This window comes from Macrotis lagotis, chromosome 1 (genome assembly GCF_037893015.1).
Source record: "Macrotis lagotis isolate mMagLag1 chromosome 1, bilby.v1.9.chrom.fasta, whole genome shotgun sequence".
Classification (NCBI taxonomy): Eukaryota; Metazoa; Chordata; class Mammalia; order Peramelemorphia; family Peramelidae; genus Macrotis; species Macrotis lagotis.
The window spans coordinates 709,605,761-709,622,158 of NC_133658.1; the positions used below are offsets into that span (position 1 = coordinate 709,605,761).

At 38.8% G+C, this 16,398-nt stretch overlaps 1 protein-coding gene across 3 annotated transcripts in view; it reads left to right on the plus strand.

Moving 5' to 3' along the window:
- The first annotated feature begins 6,491 nt into the window (after positions 1–6,491).
- ACVR1C (activin A receptor type 1C) overlaps positions 6,492–16,398 on the plus strand; it is a 111,143-nt gene continuing 101,236 nt past the window's right edge. For all 3 annotated transcript variants that reach the window (XM_074215941.1, XM_074215942.1, XM_074215943.1), the window contains exon 1: positions 6,492–6,561. The gene's annotated coding sequence lies outside the window, so the exon portion shown is untranslated. The remainder of the gene's footprint in view (positions 6,562–16,398) is intronic.

Sequence of the window (16,398 nt, forward strand, 5' to 3'; positions counted from 1 at the left end):
TTTAACATTTTTTTTAACAAAGAATGATTGTTAAATATAAACAACCAACAGTATATTCATGACTAGTAATATAATGCAACTTTATGTCCTAGAAGTCTCCCATCTCTGCTTAGAGGAAGGATGTATGTTTTCCTACCTATTTTCCAGTGCCATTACTGTCTTCTTAGCTATTGAGTTTGGCTTACTTTTAGAGCTCTTTTTATTTGTAATGTTGTATTCATTATGGATATTGCTCTATTTTTGGTTATTTCACTCTGTTGGCAATACAAATCTTCCCTTGCTCCCCCTTAAGGCATAAATTCTATTTAATGAAGAAATTCATTTTAATGAAGTGACCAGATTGACATTAATATTGAGTTGGAAAAAATATTCCAAACGAATCTAAATTCATAGGGATAGATGAGCTATTTCCCCTTTGCCAGGGCATACAATAATAGCCTGGCAAAAGGTCTTTTCTATTTGAAGAAAGAATTCAGACTCATGCTACTGGTTTTTTATCTACCTAATGTTAATAACCCTAATAATGCTTCCCTTTGTATTTGCAAAGTTGTATCACTGAATTAGGAATCAGTTTGAAGTTACTTTTTAATTGCAGTGATGGATTTGCACCAATATATCTAGTGTTCCCGGGTGCTTGCTTGGGACCAAGGATTGTTAGGAACCAGAAATGCAGTCTATGGATCTGAAATAAAGAGAAACTCAAGGACCATCTTGTGGACAAAACTCACAGCAGATGTGAGATGGACCAAGTGATATTCCCAGGAATACTACCCCAGATTCAAGAAAATCTAATGGGTACCCTTTCATTCAAAACTCAGAGCTAATCAGTCTCTATCAATGTCTTTGATTTTTTTTTTGCACAATTAGCATGGAACAAAGACATTTAATAAAAATATAGTTAGGCAAGCTACAATCAAACACTTCATCCATAATATTAAATGAAATAATATAGTAGGTCCTTAATAAATACTTATGCCATAAATCTGCAGTAGTATCTATAATTTCAATGGGGAGAGCAGACATGCTCACATAGGGATTTTATATGAGTGTTATCCACATTAAGAAAAAGTCTAACTAGAGCATGTGTGGAGGAGCAACTTATGTTTTCTGATGCTGTAGGACCATTGATGTATTCTGATGATGTTACTATGTTTTTACTATATCAGCTTCCCACTCAGTATGTTGCCATAAGATATATTGCTCTGTTGGTCCTAGGATTACTGCTCATGATTGCCCGCTGAGGATCAGGCTTAGTATGAAAATGAATTTGGGGAAGATAGGGAGGCAAGTGCTCTCCACTTAGCTAGTCTTTATTACTGCCTTTGTTCTATCAACTGTAGAATAATATTTGCTTTAGTACTTTATCCTAGATAGCCAAAAATTTGCTTTTCCCTAAATTCATAGCCGAAAACCCATTTATCTCTCAAGATGGGAGATTTCGAAGTTCATTATGTGAAGATTTTTGCTTTTTCGTTTACTACAATAAAAGTTCTAACTGAGATGTTTTTCATCCCTAAGCAAGTATTGGAAGCACTATCATTAAGGGAAATTTAGGAAATCAGAATGAATTATATGACTATACTCTATACCACAATAAGATTTTTGGTATGGTTTAGCAAATAGCACTATTGTGGACAAAAGGTGTGATAAGTATGAGATGAGAATGAGGAAAAAGAGAAATATGACAAGATCATATTTAAGGGAAGAATATTATCTCAGGGTGAAGAAAATGCAGAAAGATGAGCAAAAGATGAGTTAAGACCTCAGTAGTGTACAGTAAAAATATGGTGATATGCCTCCTCACCATATGCTCATTCCAAGAGAACTTCACTGAACCAACATGAAATGAGAAAGTCATGTGCTTGATATTGGAGTTTCTGGCAAGAATTCCCTTTACAATTTTTTAAAAATAATTAACCTCCAAAGGTTAACTTGTGAAGTTGAGTATTAAGATGTATTACAAACCAATCTAACATGTATACACACACACACACACACACACAGAGTTAACTTAGAAAACTCATTAAACTTTAAAATCTAGTTTATGGGATACCTCTCTATCTTTTGAATTAGGCCTCCTTTTCAAGCTCTGTTCTGTTAATCAGTTATTTGTTTCTAGGTTTTTAAATTTGGGTTTGTTTTCTCTTGCTTATGTGAATACAGTCTTCATGACATAATGTTGCTATGGCAATGAATATGATACAAATAGATGGTTACAAGGTAGGGAGGAGAGGTTAAAGCTTGAGGAAGCCAGTTTTTGCATATTAAAACAAAAAAAGGCACAAATGCTTTCAAAGGAAACTTTGCTTTAGATTACATTAAAAAAAGACTTGATTGTGTTTTCTATTATTTCTTCTGAAATAACAATCAAATTCAACTCAATAAAAAAGGTCAGAAAATGTTCCTCAAAATATTCTTAAAATAACCAAATACTACAAGTTGTACCAGGTGAAACATTTGTACTAATGATAATATATGGATTACACCTCATCTGGGCTCACTTTCCCAACGCCCACTTGCACTGGCAGGTGGGGCCCCCAGAGAACAGATAAATACTATTTCCTTCAGAGTTTTAATGGATAATCCTGAGGTGTGGGAGATTTCTACACTCAAAATCTTCATCCAGTCTGCTTTCTAATACCAATTAACCATAGAACTCTATTAGTATTGTTAAGGAGATTTCAAAGGGATTTACAAATAAGAATAATAGCCATTGGACAATCTCCCAACCAAAGTATACTTTCTTCTTGAATATATAAAGTTCCTGGTTGGGGGGCTGGGAGAACGTATACTGGAACTTTCTAACTCCTGGCCTTGTAAATCCTCTTTCCACGGAGTCCTCAAAAGATTGCTTTACTGGGCTTGGATCAGAGTCTTTCTGGAGTCTACAATCAGCATTTCCTTCTATGATGATGATGGCTCAATATTCCTGGCAGACTGTCTTTCTGCCTCTTTGCTGGCATTTCCTCTATTATCAACTTCCACTAATGTGGAGGGCTCTTCTACTGACTCCCATTGCCAGTGGAAACTCTGGTGGCTTTGAGATTTCTCTCAACTGTTTCTACAATACCCTTTCAGAATATTCATTCATCTAGTATCGGAAAGAAAACACAAAATAAACAGAGCTGTCATGTACTCAGAGACATATATGGGGTGTGGGGGGGCAACTTTCATTCCACTTCTCCAGAAGTGAGCTTTAAGCAATCATCCTCATTCAAGTGCTACCAGGGGGGAAAAACAGGAAGGAAACAAACATATAAAGGAAATAAGCATTTATTAAGCACCTACTACTTGCCAAACACCTTAATAACCTTGCTAGATAGATGCTATTATTACCCCTATTTACAGTTGAGGAAACTGAGACAAACAGAAGTTGTGATTTGACTAGGATCACACAGTTAGTAAACTTCTGAAGCTGGATTTGAACTCAGGTCTTTCTGATCCTATGTCTAGTGCTCTACCTACAGCCACCTAGCTGCTTCTGGGAAAACTGAGCTCTGGTGTAGTCTCTTGAATCACTAGCACTTTATTTGAGTCAGTTAGAAGGCTTTGGTCAAAGCCCAGTCGTCCCCACCCCCCCAAGCTTTTACACAGTCACTTGGATTAAGATAGGAAAGGACTATTTGTGCATGAAGCAGCAAGGTGGCACAGTGGATGGAACACCTGACCTCATGTCAGGATTTCAAATTCAGTGTCAGATACTTACTGTGATCCTGGGCATAAATCCCTGTTTGCCTCAGTTTCCTCATATAAGATAAGCAGGAGAAGGATATGGCAAAACCACTCCAGTATTTTCTCCAAAGAAAACTCCAAATGGGGTCATAAAGAGTGAGACATGACTGAATAATAAATTTAAGCTTACTTCAGGGACTGGGTCTTTATTATATAGTTTTTAGATTCATATAAATTATACAAAATTCATTACTGAACAGCACAGTCTTAAGTAAATGTCTCCTCCTAGTTTACCTCAGATCTCTAAGAAATTAATTTCTAATGATTTAAGAATAACTCTACTGTAAATATTTCTTTAAAGTTTATAAAACACTTTACTCACAATACTATAATAGAGATATTGCAAAAACTATCATCCCTATTTTAAAAATGATGAAACTAATGCTTAGAAAAGTTAAATGGTTTGCTTGTGGTTATGCAGTTAAAAGGTATCAGTAGGCTTTTGAACTCAGGTCTTTATTAGTTCAATGAACTTTCTGTAATACCACTGTGTCCAAAAGTCTACTGTTCTAGGTGGTCACTATTGAAAAGTAGTTGTTTTATTCATCACATATATCAAATCATAGATGCTCAGAATTTGAAGAAACCTTAGAAATCACATTATGATTCTCCTGGTATTTTAATTTTGAGAGAAAAGTTCACACATGAAATGAGATGCTTTGGGAGGATGAAAAGGGAGCATTTGAAGGATATTTTACAATGCCTTAATATACCAAATATTTACATTTTTAAAAAATTGATTTTTATAACCAGTTCAAAGAACTTTGAGCTATGGACTCAAGAGATATGGGTTCTTTCACTAACTTTCCATGTACTTACTGACAAAGCACTTAAAGTTCATTTGCCTTGTTTTACTCAGACTGTTTTTAAAGTGAAATTGCTTTCTACTCACTAGTAGGATTCTGTGTGGAAGAAGATTAAAGAGGAAGACATGCAACCTGGCTGTGAATTTAAGATTTCTATATCAGCAGGATTATTAAGGGTATAATTCTTATCTTACCAGAAGCTGCAATTTTTTTTAACCTGCAGATATGGTCATATTCAGTATATAGACAGCCATAGGTGCAGAATTTATGATGTAAATATTAAATAATGAATAAAGCAAGGCAGTGCAAATCTGATGTTTTCTAGCATTTTGTTGCATAAGTTTTTGGTATGTGTATTTTTTCAAAGCATCTGTTTTGTGGGTGTCTGGAAGGCCTTAGAGGCTTGTCCCACCTCCCTATATTTTTTCTTTTAATTGATTCAGGACAGAATAGGAACAGAATATTTCCACTCTGTGGAGTTTTTTGGTGCCCTTAAAAGAAAAACAATCCTCAATTTCTACATTGCTACAATTATAACAGATTTGCAAAATGAATTACTGATCAGTGATTATCCCATTCCTAGTCCTGAGATGTTTGTATTCTCCCGACTAATAAGGGACCAACCTACTGTCTACATCTTAAATCTATTAAGAATTAGAGAATCCTAATTTTTTTTACTGTCAATCAAAGAAAAACACCAAGAATCATCTGCTTCTTAAATCTCAAGGAGAGCCTTTGATTCTAAAAACCATTAATTTGTATTCCTGAAGAAGCTTTTATAGGCAACGAAAGCCACCTTCTTCTAATAGTAATATTAATAACATTAAATATCTTATTTTTAGCTTCCCCACGTGGCTAAATTAAAAGCATTCCGTTCACTCTCTCTGCACATGTCAAGATTGGATAAAGTAGAAATGAATTGTAGGTTAATTGTTGCTAATTAGCAATTTCCTCCATAACTATATTTCCACTCAAAATAAATGTGTTAGTTATAACCATTTAATAGCAAAGCTTCAGTGGCACAAACATAACACTTTAATTAGTTGGGTTTTTTAGTGTGATTTAAAGCGGTGCACATTCTGCAATGCACTTGTTTTGATGAGAGTGGTCACTTCCAGAAGGAGGAGTGTAGGGGGTTGGAAACAGGGGGTATATGGATGTACCCACAGAGGTGCGTGCGCTCTACACCTGGGACAGGTAACAGTCTCCTGTGAAGATGGGACGGGGCATCCTGGGTAGAAATGCTCGAGTGGGATGAAATTTGCCGTGGTCCTGCGAGAGGGAGGACTCTGAAGCCCATCTCCCCAAGCTGCTCTGGTTTACATCAGCGGGCTAGGAAGCTGGAGGGACAGGAGGTGCTCGCAGGTACGGCCCGGGGGGGAGGTACGCGGGGTGTCACGCCAGCGCCCTGACTTTGAAGCCTCCCGGGCGGGACACAGCAAAGCAGAGAAGTGCGGGTACCTGCGCACAAGAGGGAGGCGTCATCCCCGCATGACGGAGGAGGGGCACATTCCGCGCCAGGCGCAGCGGGGCCGAGGCAGCTCTCGCCGCAGGCCCGGCTCGCCGGGCTCCACTTGGGCCACCTCTGCCGCCCGGCCCGGCCCCCGCGCCCGCCCCTCCCCCGGCCGCGGGGCTCCTGCCCTCCGGCCCGGCGCCCCGAGGCTAGAGAGGAGGGGCGGGGCGGGGCGGGGCCGGGCCCCGCCGCCGGCCACGCCCCCTGGGCTCCCCGCGGGCCGCCGAGGCGGCTGGGGGGCTGGAGCGCCACCCGCCTCCTGCCTAGGGGGCGTGGGATGGGGGGAAGGGGCGGGAGCCGCAGAGCGGCGCGGCCACGGACCGGCGGCTGCCGCTGGCTTCAAAACGCGTCCCCGGGCTGCGCTGTGCCCCCCGCGGCCCGGGACCTGGGCAGCGCGGGCGCCCCGACTCCGGCCGCCCCTAAGCCCCGCCGTGGCCATGGCCCGCGCGCGGCGCCTGGCGCTCCAGCAGCTTCTGCTGCTCCTCGCCATCGCCGCCTCCCTCTCGGCAGGTACGGCCGCCCCTGGCCCCGCAGTGGCGCAGGAGCCGGGGCCAAGCGGGCGCCGGGCCGGGGGGTGGGGGGCTGCCGCAGACGCGGCCTTGAAACGGGGGCATCCGGGCTGGAAGACCTGGGGGGGCTGCGCCGCCTCGGGCGCCCCAGGTGGGCAGGAGGGCGCAGGGAGTAGCGCGGTGACAGGTGTGCGGGCGCCGGGAGTAGGGAGGGGAGGCAGGCGCGCGGGCTGTGCGGGGCCGGGGCTCCTCCCGTGCGCGCTTGGGGAGCAGCCGGAGGCGTGGTGGGCGGCCGGCGGCCCCGGGCACTGGGCAGAGTCTCGGGACTGGGACCCCGGGCACGCACGCGGGGGGCGCGAGTTGGCGGAAAGCTCCGTGCCCCAGCCAAGCTGTTCTGAGAGTCTCTAGTTATTGAGGAGTGCTTGAAGAGGATAGAGAGATTGCTATATGCCCCTGTATCTGGAGTCGGCATAAGCCAAACTTCCTTTTCTTGTTCTTTTAACTATTTAATGCAGAATCTCTTGTCCCGTAGTTTTTTTTTAACAAAGAAAAATTCTAAGATCAGTTCCACCCGTGTTTCTCAGAAGTATGACTCCTTAATGCATTCTTTCAGTTATTCTTTCAAAACTACACATTTTTATATAGTATATCTAAAATACTACGGGTATATATGCATACCCATAAGTATATATATATATATATATATATATATATATATATATATATATATATATATTCGTTTAGTGGACAAAGAAACATTGCTTTCAGAAAGTTTCCTTGGTCCCCAACTTGCCAGGTATTTTTCTCCTTCCTTTCTTTTCTTTCTCTACTCCCCATGTGAGGCTGACTTAAAATAGCTGGATTTATGATATAGGTATTTTTAGCCTTAGTGACATGCTTATGGCAAGGTTTTGAATAATTGCTATCTACAGACATTCTGCAATTATAAACAGCCTTGGACTTGTATTGAGGTGAAAATGGTGGGGGGGGGCTACTTTTAAAGCAAACATAATAGTTTCTACAGGAAACCTATGAAAGTATTGTTTTAGGTCCTCCATGTGTAGAATACTTAATTGAGTACATAGTTATAGATTTTACTTGAACTGGGCATTCAATAGGTCTTAAGAGTCATTGGGAAGTACCATATAAGAAAGCTTTTGTCCAATTTCTATACCAGCTATACACAGAAAGAACATTTTAGGCACTTATAATGAAGTGCTTGGTTTCTATAGCAGCCTTAAAAACCCAACTAACAAGGCCCAAAGCCTAAACTATAACATAGAATAATTCTAACTCATTGATTTCTTATAATAGTATTATTATAATATATTATATTAACATTACAATATTATCTTAATATATAATATCACATATTGATATGATATGTTATGAATATACTATAATATTTAAGGTATTATAATATATTTATAGTTTAATACAATGATTATGCATGATTATGTAGTAATATTATATTACTAATAAAATAGTATTAATTATTGGGATTTAAAATCTTTAAAGCAGGGGTAAATAAAGATTTACAATGTGATGGTTATGCAAGATATGTGATTATTTACAATAGTCTTTCTGGATCAAAAGTAATCATTTATAGAGCCTGATCTTTGTCTTAGTAGAACCTGTCAGTATCAATATCTATTGACATTAGTTTTTTATTTCTTAAATTGTAACCTGCTCTGAAGAGTATTAAAGACTTTTAGTTGCTTCTTTCATGTGGTTACTCAGATAGTTTTATAACTAGTTATTTCACAGGTTACAATTATCATTCATGTTGCACATAGGCAACTGTATGGGTTATCACTGGAAATCTTATTTGTATTGGGGGAAATTAGCTAATGTGACTCCATTATTTAAGGCATGTGCAGTATGCTCTGCTGTGCTGTGACAGTATAATATGAGGTCTACCAATTAGGACTCCCTCCTTGCCTTACAAACATAAGGTGTGTATACTTTAAAATAAATACAATAGCTAATATTTGTATAGTACTATAAATCCCTTTGCATCCATTATCTAATTTAATCTTTTCCAAGCTTCTGTGAGATAGGTAATGCAAATATTATTTTCCACATTTATGGATAAGAAAATCAGTCCCAAACTTAGGTACTTCAGAGAAATTAAGTAACCTCTCAGCCTCTCAGGTGCAACTGATTGATTGTGAAATGAGGTAATTCAGAGCTCAAATCAGAGCTCCCAAGTCTAGTGATCTGTACAACAGGCTATATGTTGAATGCTTAGGAAACAGTAATACACACACACACACACACACACACACACACACACAGAACACATTGGCTATATATTCTCAACTGTATGAAGACATATACCAAATTAAGTCCTGAAAGTACTGAAAAGCCTCAGTTAATCAGGAATTCCTTTTTGCTTTTTTGTTGATTTGGCCACCCCATCATCTCCCTTTAATTAGGAAAAGGTGAGATTTTTCACCAGCCAGAAATGAAACAAAATCCATTGCTCTGTGGTTTGAATGCTGAAATTACATAAGTGTAAAGCCACCTTATGCTTCAAAGGTGGTGTAATCTCAAATAATCTAGATTGTTGATTAACTGGAATTTGGGTAATGAATACACCCCCCCCCTCCACTACAGAGAAGTCATCAGGCCTCATGAAGTAAACTGGAATCATAGCCATCTAAAAGCTCTCTATTCTGAGGGTGTATTGGGGTTGAGGGCATGTTTTATTACATTTTAATGATTTATCCTATTCTGAGACAAACTATTAGTCAGACTCTTAGAAAATTATGATTTGTGATTTTCGAATACTGGAAAGAGCTGAAAAAACTTCTAAGATGAGGCTACCATTGTATTTAATAATTTGACAAAGTGTATCCCATTTTTCTTTTTCTTTTTGGGAATATAATTAAAGGTGGGAGTCCATACAAAAACCTATATATTATTCTATGGATGAAGTGAAAGTGAAAGCTGTCAATAACATAGAAATTAGACACTGAAATTCAGATCTGGAAACAGTTCTTAAAAAGATCATTTCAGTGTTCCCTTATGGCAGATCTTCCATGGACTGGCATTAGTGGATATTTTAACTAGTCATCAAAACTTTCTTATCAAAGATCCTTATTTCTTAACAATCTGTAAACTTTAAACAAAAATTGATCCATGCTTATTATTCTTTCCATCTCTTCTGGTCTCCTTTTCCCTGGCTATCTAGGACTGCTGATTGTCCCTTGGCTGAAGTTGTAGAAGTCAGATCAGTTTGCTATAGAGAATTTAAATGTTATTCAGCAAAAATATATTTTGGGTAGAGAAATGCTAAACTTATCCAAATTTTTAAAAAATTTTTATTGATGAGACTGAGATTCATAATTTAATTGACTTATCAAGGTCACCGAATTAGATGTCACTAGTCTTTTGACTCCATCTCACAACCAGACTCTTAAAAGAGAATATCTTTGCTGCTAGATAAGCTTTTGAATAAATGAATGATTTATTAAGAGCATACTGTTGATATAAATAGAAAAGTAAGATGGTCCCTGTTCTCAAAGAGCTCATTCGAATGAAGGAAACAATACACGTGGAAAGTTTAAACTGCAAGTCAAATACAAAGGTCCTAAGGGTCCTTAGGATGCTGTACAAAAGAAAAAAATGGTAATGCTTCTTCTTTAATGTCGTTTTCACTGATAAAAATCATATCAGTTTCTGACAGTGAACTATTTGACACGGCTAGAAGCATTGGTATTACCCAGCCTCTTGGATTCAGGGTTTTGGACTGTCTCTATCAGGGGTGGAGGGAAGATGATGATGATGGTGGTGGAATTGGTGGTTGATTCTATTTCAGGGTGCCTTGTTGCTTCAACTAATCTCATTTACCTATCCAGTAGCAGTTGGAGGAACTGGCTGACCTTTTCTCCAAAGAAGCCGCTTATCCAGATGTTGGTTATAAGATTAGACTCAAGGGAGGATTGTTGAACTGAGTGCATGCTGCCATTCCTAGAGCTCTTGTGCTTATCTGCCAGTTGGCAGTTGGTTAGCACTGGTTTTCAGTTGTGATGAAGTTGCCCTTTCTTCACAAATATTTCTTCTCTCAATGATGGTTGTAAGGGCTGAAAGTAGGTCTGGTGATTTGGGAGATGCTTTTTTCCAAGGCTCTTGGGTTTTCTCCAAGATCTGGGAATAAATGGTGATCAGTGCAGTGGTTTGACTTGCCCGCTGGTTCCTCTTCCTCTCTCAGGATTTCCCACTACTTCAGCTCTGCAGACTTGCCTAGTAGCAATTGGTTCACAGTTGAGAAAAGAGACTGCTGTGGGCTGTCTTTTTTTTTTTTTCTTCTCTTATTTAAACTGGGGTCATCTGGAAACCTAGTCACTAACTTCAAATGTGATTCCTCAAAACTGAATACTGTATAGCAGATTCAAGGAAATATCAAGAAGCTCGTGGTGGGAGTGATCATTTCCTCCAAATAGCTAAAATTGTCTAAGAATAGAAAATTCATTTTTTCCCCCTTGTAAGTGATTTATATGCAAGTACTCCCACTGTAGAGTGCCTTCTTACTGATCTTAGTACTCTCCTGCAGGCTAAAGATTTTGGTTCTCTGATGTATGTATTGGGCTACTGAGTATAAAATAACAGGACAGGAATATCATAAGGTCTTTGGAAAGCTTTCTATCCCTTTAATCTTTGGTACTAATTTCCACTCATTTACACAGTAACATAGAAGTAATAGGTCTTCTTTATTGCCAAACTTTCTGTCACTAGCATGGGCCTCTGTTTTCTTGGCACATCATTTCTTTCAGAGATTTTTTCTTTTTTCTCTTTTAGTTCACATTTTTGCTTTATTGAATTAAACTTTTCTCTCTTTATCTGACATGAATTTTTATTTTTTATTATTGAATTTCTTTTCTTCTTAAAATACTGCCTCCCCCCCCAAAAAAAAAATCTTTCGGACAAAAAGCGCCTGCCCCAAAATCATTTGATGAAGGAAATTTTACTGATTGTGATTCTACTGCTGTGGTCAAGCCTCTAGTTATATCATGATTTAAAGACTGGGTCTGAATTAGAATTTTAGTCTGAGCTACTTTCCTTTTTACTAATTGAGGCAACTGGGTCATGCAGTGGATAGTCAAATGCCTGTAGTCAAATTTCAAATCTAGCCTCAGATACTTACTAGCTGTCTGACCCTGGGCAATGCATTTAATCCCTGTTTGCCTCTTCAACTGTAAAATGGGGAATAATAGCAGCACCTATCTCCAGGCTTGTTGTAAGGATCAAATGTGTTAATGTTTTTAAAGAACTTAGTATTTGTTATGTCTAGCATGGAATAAGTGGTATGTAAATTTTTTTCCCGGGGCGGCTAGGTGTCCTAGTGGATAAAGCGCCTGGCCCTGGAGTCAGGAGGACCTGGGTTCAAATCCGGTCTCAGACACTTAATAATTACCTAGCTGTGTGGCCTTGGGCAAGCCACTTAACCCCGTTTGCCTTGCAAAAACCTTAAAAAAAAACCCAAAATGTTTTTCCCCTTCTTTTCTTTTTCTCTTTCCTAATTTGTGTCTTAAATTAGAAGCAGAAGGGTATGATAAATAGATGGATAATAGTGAATGGATGAATTCAAGTCCTGTCTATGATATATATTAGCAGTGCAACTGAAGGCACTTATCCCCAGTACTCCAGTCAACTGTGACTGTTAAATATGAATGAATTGCTCAAGCCTTCTGGAAGTCTGAACTCATTAACTTATGAGGCTGGACCTCCCTCCATGAAAACCAAAAAGGTTCGAACTGGAAAGACAACAGTGTAGAAATATTGAGCTGATATTCAGAATAACTGTTTCTGAATCCTTAGGTCATAGCGTGGCCTAAAGACCTCTGGAGTGAGGGTTGGTCTTGCATTCAGACCTAGCTCAGTTGTTGTCCCTTTGTCCAGGGGTAAGTTATTTCAATCTCTTCCCTCAAATTGCTATTTCTTTCTTTTTTTTTTAGTTTTTTTTTTTTTGTAAGGCAAACAGGGTTAAGTGGCTTGCCCAAGGCCACACAGCTAGGTAATTATTAAGTGTCTGAGACCGGATTTGAACCCAGGTACTCCTGACTCTGGGGCTGGTCCTTTTTATCCACTGCGCCACCTAGCCGCCCAAAATTGCTATTTCTTTTTTAAAAAAATTATATAAGGCAATGGGTTTAAGTCACTTGCCCAGAGTCACACAGCTAAGCAATTATTAAGTATCTGAGGCTAGATTTGAACTCAGGTCCTCCTGACTCCAGGCCTGGTGCTCTATCCACTGAACCACCTAGCTGCCCCTCAAATTACTGTTTCAACTCAAATTGCCTCATTTTCCTTTTTATAAAAATGAGGATAATACAGCTCTTCTACAGGCTCAAAAGCAGTCTAGATGAGCAGTGCTTGGTAATCATCTATTAAATGATTGATTGATATGAAACTTTGTGATAATATAGTAGTCTTCTGATCTCTTTGGTGGTCAATAATATATAAATATATTAGTCCTGTGTCAGAGGTTGCTGTCTTTTGGATATGTGTTTTTTTTTTTTTTTGGAAGGCAATGGGGTTAAGTGGCTTTCCTAAGGTCACACAACTAGGTAAATTTTAAGTATCTGAGGCCGGATTTGAACCCAGGTACTCCTGATTCCAGGGCTGGTGCTCTATCTACTGTGCCACCTAGCTACCCCTTGGATATGTTAAGGATATACCTTCTGATGTCTTCTATCTTTTTGTACCTACTTTCATTTTTGTTTTCACTAAGGAAATCATTTAATGGGTCAAACATGTTGCAGCTAGCTGTATCCCTAGATACTTTTTTTATTCCTCTGTCATACCAAATAGGAATGGGCCAGAAGATCAATTAGAGCTATCCAGAAACAGTGAACAATCCAAAAAGCAAACGGGTACCTTCTGAGGGAGGGAATGGGCTCTCTGCGGAAGTTTTCAAGCAAAGGTTGGATAACATCTTGACTTTACTGGTTGTGGGAAGTGATCTTGTCAGGTTGCTCCAGACTTTGGAGGGAAGAAATGGGCTGATTTGCAAATAAATACTGTAGCGGATGAAAGCAGGTTAGAGCAGTTGCCTTAGACTTTGATTTATGAGGATGTATCCCAAAGAGGACCTTTTGTCCCTGTTATGGATTATTATGCCTTTTAGTGGCTGTCACTAGGTGATTAGGGAAGCTGCTTTTCTGTGTATTAGCACACTATGGCCGCTGTTTGCCTAGCTAAGTGTTGAGAATCATATCCCTGGCTACAGAGGAATTAATTTTTTTTTTAAGCCACAGTAATTGTAGAAGATCATATAAGTTACAGAGTGATTCCAGTCTGCATTGGTGGAGGGAGTGACCACTCCAATGAAGTCATAGGCCTTTTAAGCATTGATTGGGGCATAGTGGAAATATAGGAGTCGAGAAGAAATGGGTTTCAGTTTTTGCCTCAGATACCTACTAGTTGTCTCCCTAAAATCAACCTGTCTTCTCTGCTACTAGTTGGTTTTCCTGCCTCAAATATCTCAGCACTCTAGAATGTCCTTCACTCAGTTGTCAAATTCATATTTCTAAAGCACGTGACCCCCTCTATCCTGGCTCCCTATTACTTCTAGGATCAAATATAAAATCCTCTATTTGGCTTTTATATCCCTTCATAACCTGGCACCTTCATAATCTGGACCCTTCCTACCTTTTTGTCTTCTCATTATTTACTCAGCCGTTGTGACACTGACTTTCTTGCTTACTTTTCCAACTTCATGTCCCCATATCTGGAACTCTCTCTCTTCTCATCTTTGCCTTCTGAATTTCCTGGCTTCAGGTATTGACAAAACTCTTTCCTTCTGCAAGAAACTTTGCAGGCTTCTTTAATCTTGGCTTACCTTTAAATTAGTTTGTATATAACTTGTTTTTACATATTGTTTTATGTGTTATATTTCCCCATTAGACTATAAGCTTCTTGAGGGCAAGGACTATTTTTGCCTTTCTCTATAACCCCAGAACTTAGCACATGCCATTCCCACAGTAGATACTTAATGCTTATACAATTCTTTGAAGACTTTTTTTTTACTGATTATATTTCATGAATTTTTGTTTATAATAGATCAAAGCCTGATCACATGACTTTTCTATTGCCCTCTGAGTAATACTCTCTTTTAACTCTTTGGAGACTGTAGTATTCCATGACTTGAATCCAGAAGTAATCAATTCTAAGAATGATCTATTACAGGTAACACAAAAAACAAGGCAAAGATGCATGGTGAGAATATTTTGCCTGTAGCATGTCATCAACAATGCCTTTCATATAAAATGTGACATAAAAGATATTATCAAAAATCTATGCAACTGCAAAAGAAAGTGATCTGACCATGAAGCAAGAATACATCAAAGCAGATGGACAGCCTGTGAGTGCTGCACGGGTGACCATGCATTATTGAAAGAGCCAGAGGAAAGTCTTTAGTGTGTGACAGGTTGATTCTCTGCAGAGAATTTATGGGGGGGGGACTAAGATAAGTAGCACACAAGATAAGAAAGCCTGGAGGGTTTGTGCTCTGTACTGGTGAAGGAAATCTCTTTACTAATGAAGTCAGAGATATATTGAAATATTTGGTGTCTAGTCAACCAGAGTTATTTCTTCTAAACTCTTCTGGAACAAACTGTCTCATGTATTTTATAGTAGAAGAATGCATTATCAGTTGGCTTAGCAGATAATGTGCTGGGTCTAGAGAGAGGAAGACCTGAATTCATGTCCAGCCTAAGGTACTTCCTAGCTATGTGTCTCTGGGTAAGTCACTTAATCTCTACTCTGTCTGCCTCATTATCCTCAGCTATAAAATGGGGATGATTATAATATCTAACTCCCAGCACCTACATATCTGTTGTCAGAATGAAATGAGATATTTATAATTTATTTATTTAACACAGTGTCTGCCATGTAGTAGGCACTAAATAAATGCTTATTTCCTCTCTTCCTTGCTGTGGTATAACAATTTTTTAATCATGTCCTCTTGGCATGATCTTGGTAAATAACTCAATATGGTTCAGCAAAATAACTAATATATGTCTATGGTCAGTTTGGTGAATTCCTCTATTAGTTTAATGAGATTAGGGAGCACTAGACTTGGAGTCAGGAAGACCTGAATTTGAGTCATGATTGATGTTTACTAGCTATATGACTGGTTAATTCACTCAAGCTTCTGAATGAATGGAAATCTGAGGAATGGAAATAATAATAGCATCTATTTCAAAGACTTGATGTAAGGATCAAATAAATTAATACAGTGATGGGAAAATTACTTGGGATAATCAATAATTTTGATTTCATTTTATGGTGGCAGTGAACATTAGGGTGATTCATAGCATGTCACCTTAATTAGATGAGACTGGATTGAGCTGATCTCTGTAAGTATGATTAATTCTTTGTCAGCGGAGCAGTTTCTTGGCATATGTTTCATTGGTCCCTTTTGTTGTGTTTTCAATTCTATGGTTAAAGATGAATATTTTTACAACAAAACATGAAAAAGTTGAAGCTCTTCAAAAAAGTACACATTCCAAAATGCTTGTTAGAAATTTATAGTGGCTATTGGTAAGGGGAAATCAAACATTTTGAGAATTGTTCAGTAACACAAAACAGGTTATCAGACACACAAGGGAAAGTAACATTGAAAGCAAAAGGCAATGCCCAAAACTGATAGACTATTAAGGCAAAAGAAACTAATTAATCTGTAAACAAAGATAGATCTTCAAAGAGATCTGATGTGTGCAAATTATTGTTGTTGATTCTTTGATAGTGAATCTTCGATTTCTTGACAACAGGAGCATTGAGAAGACTTTTTAAAAACTAGCTGCTTAGTTTATATGAAGGAAAAAGTTTT